This window comes from Cavia porcellus, unplaced genomic scaffold (assembly GCF_034190915.1).
Source record: "Cavia porcellus strain 051 isolate PalLab524CR breed Dunkin Hartley unplaced genomic scaffold, mCavPor4.1 scaffold_9, whole genome shotgun sequence".
Taxonomy (NCBI): Eukaryota; Metazoa; Chordata; class Mammalia; order Rodentia; family Caviidae; genus Cavia; species Cavia porcellus.
In genome coordinates, this window is record NW_026947492.1 from 67,289,091 (window position 1) to 67,299,925 (window position 10,835).

Genomic DNA, 10,835 nt, shown 5'->3' on the forward strand with positions numbered 1-10,835 from the left:
GCCTGGGATGGGGTACCCTGCAATGACCCCACTCACTGGACCCAGCAAGGAACTATGTCCTGTTCCTCAGGCCAGGAAGAGTGTCTCCTCAGGCTGGGCAAAGCTCCCAGCCGCCGCTGCAACAGTCTCTGATCTGGCCTGGTTCCTGTGTGTGGTGGGGAACTAGCCTGCATCCCCAGGTCAGGACGAAAGTTCCCGCAGGCTGGGCGGAGCTCCCAGCTGCTGCTGTTACTCTTACCCTTCTGGCCTGGTCTCTGGTCTGGTCCCCCAAGTGAGGGAGAAAGTTCCGGCAGGCTGGGCGGAGCTCTCAGCCACCGCTGCTACAGACTCTGAACTGGCCTCTCCTACTGAAAGAGAGCTTCAGCCAGTGCTGGTGATTTTGTCCTTGTCCTTCTATCCTTATTAAAAAGCAGATGACAAAAATGAATCTCTAAAATTAGTTTACTCAGCTGGATGTGGTTGGTGCAGGCCTCTAATCACAGCTAGTTAGGAGGCTGAGGCAGGAGGGTCACAAATTCCGCATTTAAATGGCTTTTACCTGCTTATTAATTAATCAAGAATAGAATCTTTGGTCTCAGTGGGATCCCTTAACACACAATAATAATTCATCTATTTCCTCAAGAGCTAGATACACTTGAATAAAACCTTTTTAAAGGAATTTCACCAAATATTTTCCACTGTGGGAAGATTTCAATCCATTAAAGATAAAGTAAAGGTACCTCAAGACATGGAGGGATTTATTACATGTATTATATAATGTTATTAATTTAGCACCCCATTTTTTCCTTGCATTAAAGAAAGGCTCATTAAAGTGAACAGAGTAAGCACATAATATTGTTTAATCATTTAAGCAAGAAAAAAAAAAAAGAAGTCAAAGAACACGAAAAAAGCATGCAAATAAATTTTCAATAAATATAATTTTTTGGTACTTTCTGAAATAAAAATATAAAATTTAAGCAGTTATTGGCTTTTATAATTAATAAACTTATTCTAATAATTTTGATGAAAATTTACTATGTGCTGCCCTGATATAGCATTGGGACTTGGTAGCAAGGAAAACAGACACATTGAACTTCAATTTTCTTTGGTAGATGGATCTAAAAGATGAATGAGACATTGTTCTAAGTACTTAACTGGAGATGTAACCAATTATGGAAAAATATAGGTAAATAATATATTTTAAGAAAAAAACTTTGAAATGATCATATATGTTGATAGAGAAATACATTCTAGAATTCCAGAGAATTTTCATACTAGTTTTCCAAAATCTTCTCCTAATTCCTTGGAATATTTGATTAATTCCTCTAGTTTCACAATGAAGAAGATGACAAGTAAGTAAAACAAAAATTAATTTAAAACTTTTTGCCTCAGTAGCTGAAAGATGATTCAGTAGATAGCCAAAATAGTATTCCCTGTATAAAGATACCACATTTTAAAAATATCCAACCCTCTGTTAGTAGGTATAAATGCTGCTTCCAGTCTGGCTTTCTTGGTACTCAGCAACTAAGTAATGGAAATCCAAAATAGGAGTTCCAGAACTGCTTTCAAAAGAGCCAAGAATAGTGCATTTGATGTCTCTGAAGCAAAGAGGAATTTTGTGAGTGCAACTCATAGCAATGCATTCTTTAATAAATTTTTAAATCTAAAAGAGAAGAATTTTTAAAATTTTTCACTTATTAGTTATCTTTAAGCTTTGATTCTTTGTTGGGATAGTTGACTTTCTACATTTATTTCATTGTGTATGCTAGGTCTGATGCAAAGCAGTTTGGTAAGACACTTTCTCAAAACAAAAAATGGGGCTGGGCATGAACTCAGTGTGAAGGTCCTGGGTGCAACTTACAGTATCCCCTGCTCTCGACACACACAGAGGAGCCTCATGTTTTTGAACTGTAGCTCACTTTTGACACATTACTTTTAAAATATTATCATAAAAATAATTTCTGTCTTTTTTCAGTTCCTAGATATTTCTCTCAAATTTTCAACTTGTCTTCTCTTAGTTATCTTGTGAGTTTCTTAAAAGTGAGTTTACCCTATGGCTACAGTTTCAGTATAGTGCTAGGCACAAAGATACAACAATGAATTGAATGGTTAAGAGAAAACAAAAATTCAGTGCTATATTTGTGCCTAGAAAAAGTTTGGTGCTTTTTCATTATCTTAATGCTTATCTTCATATAATACCTGTGGCTTTAATATTTAGGAAAGAGTTCCCCAAGAATGATGAAATTGTGACAATGGATACTTATTACTCTGTTCTGCAGCATTACTTCAACATTTTTCTTCCTGTACCTTTAGGAACCCTTCACTTTAGACGACAAAAAAATAGGTAAGACATAATTTCTGTATGATCAACAATCACACCACTAAATAAATTGCTTTATATTTTGTCTTGTTTGATGTTTTATAGATCAGACGTTAAACTTGTTGAGTGGTAAAAATATGTTTATTTATCTTCGAATTTATATTGATAATACTCCCCATGAGGTCAAAGTAAATCTGTAGCTCAGATTGCTGATAAAACAAATCCATTAGGAAGAACAATACTCATTCTAGAGTTTGCCAATTTCTGTAATAAAAATATTCCAATGTGGTGATTTTCATCTACAGACTTGCCATCATTGCACATAAAATCTAAAGGAATGTATGCGATAAGGACTTTCCAAGGTGATGTATACAATCCTGGATTCAGAACACTGCAGTCCCCACTTTTTTGTTAGATCCTGGGGCGTCCCTTTTATCTATCACCGCTTTCCCATGACTCCTATCAAAATTAGGACTCCATTTTCCTCTAAACTAATTCTTTCACTTTATGCAAATTTTTAAAAACGAATTTTTTTCCCTTCTCTAGTATCAATATAGTCACCACGAGTGTGCATTTTCAGGAAATTTTCATGTGGGATCTTGACCTGTGTAACTGCTTATAGACTGAGAATCATCAATACTGTACTTTAGTTATTTGATAGTGAAAGGGAGTCATGCAGCCTTTTAAAGCATTTTTGAAACTTAAAGTTTTGTATGGAAAATCATCTGTTTATCTTTGATTTTTCAGGGGAGAAGGATCTCATATTTTATTTAATTTTTAAGGAAATTTTGTGCAGAAAAACACCAAAAGCTCTGCTCCAAACTTATTTGCATTTTACTTCATAATCATGTCTAGTTCTCCAAAATTTATATATCTTACATTAAATAACTAACTATACCAATTCCTGAAACTTTTCTTCTGATCCTACAGCACTGAATAGTGAGTGACTTATGCTTACATGGCATTAATTGTACTTCTACATTTTGTGTTACAGGTTATTCATAAGAAAGCAAACAAAAGTATAGTTTAAGAAAGTCTACCAAATTTTAAGGCCATGACACAGATTCACAGAGATGCAGGTCTTATTTTTGATGCTTTTGATATTGTGTAGTAACTTTTAGAGAGGATGATATTTGACATATAGGCAGCTATGATTAAAATTTCAACCATGACCCACATTAGCTGTGCAAGATACATATCTGCAGAGCTCAATTATATAAATCATCATGCATGTTATACATTTCAGTGGGCTTATTTGAAATGTATGTAAATTATATCTTAAAAGTAGTTAGTATGATAACTACCGTAAATAATTGGGAAATGTCAGTTTCTATGAGTATTGTTTTAAAACTCCATTACTATAATTTTCCAATTTTCCTTACCAGATTGTAAACTTCTTGGTTATTGTGACACAAAAGAGTATCTATTGACTACTGCTAAAGTTCCTTAACTAGATGGTAAAATTCTAAGGCAATATATCATATTTAATCCCAGGTTCCATTGCAGTGAATCCATGAAGGAAAAACATCTGGATGATGTAGTTAATCTGTTGAGTTGTCTGCCAGATTTGTGTTTTTTACTTGTCTGCTAGATCACATAATTTTCAAGGAAAAGGCTATATCTAATTTACTTTATATCTCTAGTACTCAGACAGCTCTAATGATAACTGAAATTAAAATAGTTTTAAATATTTTTAAATTTGACCATATCCTGATTCATACCATGATTTTTTAAAAAAAAATCATTATCTGTATTTTCTGAATTCATGGAAAAAAATTATCTTAAAAATAACACACTCACTATGAATAAAAATGATCCTAAATATACTTGGGGTTTATTCTTAATTATACTGTAATTTAAAAAAAAATTAGATGTAGATAGGAGTGGGCGATTTGACAAATGGATACTGAGCTATTTGCTAGTAAGAGCTATCTAAGGTTTTATAATAATTGGAAATCTTGAGTTCAGCCTTCTATTTGTAACAGAATTATAAATAATGTAATAAAAACTGTTATGGTTTGAGTTTGGAGATTCCCCCTAAAGCCTCATATGGTAACAAAGGGGTTGTCTTTTCAGAGGTTGCTGAATATACAATTTTGTGATTGATTCATGGTCTAATACTTGATTAAAGTTGTGAGTGCTATACTCACCCTAGCGTGAGTAGTTTATATGCAAGAAAAATAATGTAAAGAGGCTTGCTTACGCTTTCCTCTCTTGTTGCTTTGGTATGTTCTGCCACTATGAACAGTGGCCCCTCTTCCACGTCACCTTACCTTGCAGATAGCCAATTATGAAGTGCCACATCTTCAAACTGTAAGCTAAATAAACCTTTCCTCCCTTAGCAGGTTATCCTTGGAGAAAGGAAGAGAGAAAGTTAGAGCATGTTGAGATTCCACTATTGGGTACCATTTTTAAGAGATCCAAATATCATCATACAGAATTTTAGTCCTGAGCAAATTTAAAAACTAGTCTATAAATTTAGAGACAGCTCTCACCCTTAGGTTTTACTGTCAAAAGGTGGTACTCATGTTTTCCTAATCCTAAAGGATAGTGTTTAGTTTTAGTCTTTTATCTCTATTTGTTCAAAATTTAAGGAATTTCAATATTGCAAGCTGCTTCATAGATCTTGCCTCTGCACTTGCAGTTGTATCTCTGTTTTCTCTCTCTCTCTCTCTCTCTCTCTCTCTCTCTCTCTCTCTCTCTCTCTCTCTCTCTCTCTCTTTTTCCCATTTCAGGTATCAATTTAACATTACTAAAACCAGGCTCCCAGTCCCAAAGGCATTCTGATATATTGTTGTCCCCAGCATTGTAGCAAAGAACAGGGAAGAAAAGTCATCAGTTCAAGTGCAATGTCTAAAGGAAATACAATTAAAAGCTTAGATATTAACTTTGAAGGAAACCAACATTTTAAAATGTCACCGAAAGTTTGAAGATTTTCCTACAGTTTTGAACACATATAATATTTCCAGATAGAATTTCTACTTCTTTCATTTACAAAAATGTCTCCTTCACTCTAAAATTCATTGTTCTTGGTAGCTCAGTAAATTTTGGAAAAGAGAGAGCAACCCTTAGGCCCACCTAAACTTTAAGGTTAGCAGTTTCAAAACTTTATGATGTAGAAGCAATGTTATATCTACAACGTTTTGTGCATCTTAATCTATTATTTGGTTTATTGTCATCTTATATTTTCTATTCTGCATCTTGTCTCTCTGCATGAAAATCCTACATCACTTACTCATTAACATTCAAGATGCAAGAAACAATAAATAAATGCTTTGGCAATGAATTAACACATTTACTTTGAATTTGATGTTATTGTAATAACATTTTCCCAATAATAACTATTTTCTGACACCATTTTAAAATGCTTTGAAATAGCACACTGAACACAATTCATATGCATAATTAAAGCATGTTTATGAAAATAAAGAAAAATAAAGCACAGTATAGTGTACTTTGTATGTAAATTTAAAAAATGAAAATGTCACAATCATTGCTATTTCTATTAATAGTGCTAGAATTTATTTTTGAAACTATACATTCTTGATAAAAATCATCCTCTAAGCATTTTATCTTTCTTTTTTTAAAATTTTATTCTGAAGGTAATAAAAATATGACAGAACAAGACAGAGCAAAGCCAATTGAGACAATGCTGTGAAACTGGCACAGAACTTCACAGCAGGATACCACTAATAGGTACCAGATAACAGTAATAGATACCAGAGTATATCTCATTATCTTCACAATACTTGTCCAATCAGTTAGGTATAGTGAAATCAAACCAAAAATAAGACATTATAAAACCAATTGAAAGAGAATATTGAATAAAGCAAAACAATAATCATAACAAAAAACAAAACAGTGAAAACAACATTTGCCTTTGAACAGAAGATAGAAGGAAATCCCTCATATTTGGTATATTGCATAGGGTCATCTTCCCCAAGAGATGCTCAGACCTCTGTTCCCCCTTGCTGACAGGCCGGTGGGAGGTAGTGAGCATGGGATGTTTGATTCTCAACCCATGCACTGGTAGGCTCATGAGAGCTGCTGACTGGTTCTCCTCCTGGCTCCTGCCAGGGTTGCTTACCTAGAGGGCAGGCGAATTGCTTTCTTATTTAGATGCCTAAGTTCCACTGTGGCTGGACCTCAGAAGCCATTAACTGGTTCTGTATTTTTTTCTTTCTATTGTCTTTGATGTACTATTACACCTTGCTCATTTGTCATATCTTAATCTACATTTTTCAGGGCAATATTTAAGGCATAAATGAACATTCAATTGCATGTTTTTTCCTCTGATTTCAGTATTTAAGTAACTTGCTTTTGATTTAATAATGATCTCAGCTATTTCTTTATCCATGGATTTATTTCACAAATTCCTTTTCTATAAGAGCTTCTTTTTTAAATGGGAAAAATGTACAAATTTTGAGCAACTGGTTCTGTTATTCTTTTGAATAGTCTGTCATTTCAGTAATACAATAAGAGAATTGATATTCATGGCTTCTAGACGATTAACTTCTTTAAAAACACTAAACTTAATTAAAGAAGCATCTATTGTTTATCATGTGGTTAACATAGGCCATCAAAGTTTGTATTATTCATTATATCTCTCAGATCTCTTATCTGTATCCTGAAAACTATTTCTCTTTATTCAGTAGCATTATTGGATGTTTGACTGGTTGTTTACAGATGATTTGTGATGATATATAATGAATGGCCTGACAAACTTTCCTCACTTGATCCTCCATTGATCAACAGGAAAACTGAAGTATTATGGTTACTATTTTTTTTTTTAATTCAGGGTTCTTTCCCAAACCATCCACATATGACTCCGTTCCTGATCTCCTTGGTTCTAACTGCATAGATGGGGTTGAACATGGGAGGTACCAGTAGGCAGAAATTAGCAAACATGATGTGTACCAACTGGGGCATGTGACAGGCAAAGCAATGTGGAACATAGTGTAGGTTGGGACTTTCATTCCCCTGTATCACCAGTGAGTGTCTACTGGCTCCATTGGACTCTCTTACTTTGTATTTTTATTGGAAATATTGCTTTAATCAGTTGGTTTTGTTGCTGAAGGTAATGATGATATAAAAGGCAAATGATGTTATATCTAGCCAAAGTAAAGTTATATAGATTGTAGATTGTGAAAACACAATGTAAAAATAAAGTATCTCAAGATAAGGTACAGAGCAGGTGCAATTCAGATTCCCCTTGGAGGGTGTTTTGTAAGGCGAGTTGCCTGTCTGTCTAGGTCTCTCTGGAGAACACCAGTGGACCTGTTATTATCTTCTTTTCAGCATGAAGTTCAGTGGTCACAATCTCTGAATCAGAGAGTTCCAGGGAATCTGAAACTTTTGCACATTGCATTTCGCCTTATGCTTCAGATTTTTGGAGATTCATTCTCAATATTTGCAAAGAGCAAAAGTGCCTGAGGCCCAGGAATCACTCACCATGAAGTCTGTTCAATATCTATCCATGTGCAACATGACCATAGAACTTCCAGTAAGCTTTTGGGATTCAGCTTTTGGAAGAAAGTTATAATCAGAGTCTATTCAAAGAGCTACGCTTATTCTGTCCTTTTCCCAAAGTGTTAGTTCTCTTCTTCCTCCCCTGTCCCACTTCCTCATAGTAGCCCTGGAGTTCCCTGAGAATGGGCCCTGTGGTTGGAAATATTGACTCCTAAATTTCCTTTCTCTTTTGTCTACATGAATGCAAAGGGAGATTATTTGAATGTATGTGCAAATTGGAGTACGGTTGAGATTATATTTGTAAGTTTTCTTTTCCACTATTGGAATTTATTGATTCATTCTTTAAAAAAAAATTCATTTCATTAGTACACTTTTGCAGTTCATGCAGTTCATATGTACTTATCACAGCTGGTTAACTTTTTAAAATCCCATTCTCCTTCCCTCCTCATTCCGTCCTCCAATTCTCTTATACCATTTTTCATTTTTATTGATTTTATTAATATTTGATCATGTATTGGCATTTGATACTTACATTAATGATATTATCAGTTTTTTTCTTTAACATGATGTATCTTTACTCTAGTCTCTGCATTTATTTTTGTTATTTGAATTTCTCCTTTCAGGTTAATTATTTTTAGCTTACAAATGGAAGAGGGAATATATGCTCTTTGTGTTTCTGTACTAGTTTTATTTCACTCAACATAATATTTTCCTATTCCTTCCATTGTCCCAATGTGTTGATGGCAAGGAGTATTTAACACATGTGTCTACCAGTTTTTGTTATAGCATTATCCACAATAACTGCAAGATAGGAAAACTCAAGTGTCCATCATCAGATATATGGATGAATATGATACAGTTTATGCACGCCATGAAATGCTATTTGACTTTGAAAAGGAATGAATTTTTGAAATGATACAACATGTATAAAGGTGAAGGTGTTTTACTAAATGATAAAAGTCAAGCACATAAAAAAATTGTATGATACTTCTTAGATGAAATACTTACATTATAAATAGGTAGAGACATTATGTTGATTAGTAATTAGTAAGGGCTGCAAAATGAGTAAATCAAAGTTAGGGATTAATCGTTGGAGATTTCCAATTAGGGCAAAGAAAAAAATTTTGTATATACTTAGTGGTGATATTTTCATAGCATTATGAAGTTAATCATTGTCACAAAATCAGGCTTTGTAAAAGACTTAAATGGGAACATTTAATATATTTTACCACAGTTTAAAAATCATAATTTAACATACCTCATTATATCATATCTCATTGAATTATAAATTTAAGTGAGTGAAATTAGACTAAGTCAATTATATTTTTTATTAAGATAAAGTTTAAAACCAGTATGAAAACAGAAACAAAACAAACAATAGATGTGCTGATGAGTGTGCTTGATGGTTGGTAGAGAGTAAAGATGTTTGAGATGAGTTCCTGATGATAAAACTCTGGGGAATTGTGTCAGCTTATCAGACCTTTTATATTAGACAGGTGCACCCCTTGCCAGAATTTCAAAAATCTTTCCATGCACATGTAACTAGCATAAAAGTAGCATTTATATAAATATGACAAAATGATTACTTATGTTGAATCAAGATACATGGCCTCAGTAATTCATAAGAGTTTTACTTTTTTATGCATTAGTTAACAATAAATTTAAGGACAAAAGAAAGCTACTCACATGCAAATGGATATTCATTTTCGTCAGCAATGTATTAACATATGCTTAAACACTGAAAAACATTACAATACACACATACATTCTTATGCACATTGCTAACACACAATATACGGACTCACATAGACTGAAAGAAGTACCAAACAATATACGTACTCACATGCACTGAAAGAAGTATTTTGACGTAGGCATTTAAACAAAAAATATATAATTCTGTATGTACATAAATTTAAGGAGGTAGAAATAACAAATGTTCATGACTATAATAGATGCATTTGTGAATATGCAGTGATACATTGCATGTATTTCCATGAAAAGTCATATAGAAAAAAAGACTTTTCATGTGCATAAGTGAACTTTTCACTAAAATAATTATTTCTGGAAATTCTGACTGATAATGCTTAAATGAACCCCTAACCATCACACACAATCACAGTGTGCAAATAAAATCATTTTTCATCAATACATTTAAGCAGACAAGTTGTAATTCCTATGTTTTCAACTAAGTGTATATTCATCAGATATTCAAATATATCTTCATTCTTCAGTACATAAATTTATACATGTATGTAAAATATAAGATAAAATAGAAATAATATAAATCATAAACATATTGATTACATCTTACATTTCAAAAACTGTTACGATGTTTTTCTTCAAATGTAATAAATTACAACAAAACAAGCAAATACTCTTCAACTGAAATTTTGTTTTCTATAAATTTAATTTTATGAATTCCATATCAAAGGTGAGGACATTGCTGTTAAGCGACATTTACAAAAAGTTCATTTATTATCAAAATTAGCTGCCATGTGGAAGATAAATGACTGAAAATAGTATAGGAGAGGGCACCCAAATTATAATTGAAATGGAAATTTGATCTGGTGTAATGGAAAAACACAAGTAGTCACCTGGAGATGATAGCTATTATGAAATCAAAATAGCTCAGTATAATTTGTATACAGGTATAATCCTGTTACATACTTCATCAAAGCCTGCTGCTGTTTAACAGAATAGCATTGAAGAGTGTGGTCAGAAATGATCTGTGCTTGCACCAAAGTGCTTTAATATTACAATGGGATTAACTATGGGTGATGCTGTAGAATGCAGAGCATCAGATCCTGGGAGGTAGGCAGTAAGATAAAACTGTGCAGAAAGAAGTGACTAAGTGTCTCCAAGGCAGTGATTGCTACTTTGTATTTGAGAGACACCTATTTGTGTCCACATTAACTCTGATTGTACAAAGACAGACATCACTGGTGTTGAACAACTGAAGATAGATGGCATATCTCCTAGATAAATCACTTAGCAAAGTAGGAGAATGAACTAGAGATACCAATTCATTCACCTTAAACTGTGCTTTATGATGGTACCATAATGTGTT